Consider the following 1,935-nt stretch of genomic DNA (forward strand, 5'->3'; position numbering starts at 1 on the left):
TATTGGTTTGCAAATTGGAATTAATGTGGTAAATGGATAATGAATGAAATTGGTCATGGTTCATTGGATTTGGTTTAGACATTGGATACTTGAATTGGAATGTAAAAATGGTTAATTGAAATGAATACAAATTGGGGTTTATTGGATTTAAAAATGGATTTAGAAAAGGTTAATGGATTAGTGGGTTTAACTATTTGTTGGGCTTTCAATATGAGAAGAAAAAAAATGAATGGGCCGATATGGAAAACCAAGAAAAAAACAATTCTAACAAAGCAAATGGAGTTCTAAGATCGACTCGAAATTAAAGGGTTAATGGTTTCTAACATTAATTCGACAAAAGCAAACCAATGCTCCTAAAAAATCAACTTGAATCTCAAAGGTCAACTCGAACCTCCAAAGGTTAATTTGGACACAAACCAATTTGAACCTCCGGGATTAAATCGAATTCGAAATCAATTTGAAAAAAGAAGACCATGACACAACGATGACTATAATAAGAACACACAATGGACTAATGAATCCAAATGACAAGACTTATAAATCGGATTGAACCATGGTTGAATGAAATGAATGGATGAATGTGTGTAATACGAAACATGTAACCAAGAACCAATGACTGGTCTTAAATGAAGGTGGATCCAAGAATGAAATGAGGTATAAAACCATATGGACACCTGATTAACAAAATACGTGGCAAACCCTGATGATCAAGGCATGATCAAGCTTGATCAAATGCCTCAAGATAGGTTATTCACCATGTACGTGAAAGTGTCAGGAAGTTAGGGTCTCCAAATCAAAGCACACTACCATTAGGGTTTCCAGCCAATCCCAAGATCAAGGTACCAGTTATCGAATCCAAGTTCACAAACCAAAAGGTCCTCAAATGGCGTGAACCAAGCGGTTCGGGTTTTAACCCATGATCGGTAAAATAGCAAGTGTACTATTTGCACCGATGTAGTAATAAAATGGGAGTTATCCCGAGTATCGACCTCGAGGACTGTGTATTAAGTACAAACCTTTACAATAATTTCATTGAACAAAAGATCAAAGGGGGTTTGTTGATTGTTTTCGAAATGATAATTACGAGAATAAATTACACAAAGTGTATAAAAATATGTTAATCGATATAAGAAAGCATGTTAGGGCAAGATGTATGAATTGCTTTGTACTACACTACTTCCATATTATATAATATCTACGTTGTAATTATTCAACGCCGATTCTCAAGAATTGTTTTCTCTAATTCCTTAGCCGAAAACCATTAACAGTTATTTTCCATCCTAATTCCTTAGTTATTCAAAATGACGTTAAGAGAAATGCAGTTGTAACAAGAATTTACGGCTACTACAGTTTGATCCTTATTCCTAAGCGATTATACCGAAGTATTATTATACAAAAAGCGATAAGGTGGTTTGTCCGACCTAAACCCTAACCATAGATCAAACTTCTATTTATCCGATAGAGAAAAGCATTAAGAACTTTGTATAATAATTTGAATTAAGAACAACATTGATGATCATAAAAACATAGAAATGTTGTTCATAAATAAGCAATTTAGGGACACCCCATAGCATTGGGGGGTTTAGCTTCTCATAGTATTCAAATAAAGCAAATTACAAAATAGAGACATTACAATTCTTTGGTGATGAAGGTTGATCTTCAATCTCTTCCGATCTTGAAAATCTTTCCTTCTCCAAACCCCTTGAAAGCTCACTTCTATTTTCTGTCTATTCTTCGTACCATCCAAAAGTCCCTTTTCTCTTCATCAATAGTAGACTAAATAGTTGCAAATCATCCAAAAGCATCGTGAAATACCAAGACTGCCCTCCGGGATTACAAAGAGACTTGAAAACTAAAAATCAGCAAATGGAGCGAATTGGCCAACACGGGCCGTGTCAGTTGACACGGGCGCCCGTGTTGGCTCCCTGTTAACTT

The sequence above is a fragment of the Lathyrus oleraceus genome, chromosome 3 (assembly GCF_024323335.1).
Source record: "Lathyrus oleraceus cultivar Zhongwan6 chromosome 3, CAAS_Psat_ZW6_1.0, whole genome shotgun sequence".
Classification (NCBI taxonomy): Eukaryota; Viridiplantae; Streptophyta; class Magnoliopsida; order Fabales; family Fabaceae; genus Lathyrus; species Lathyrus oleraceus.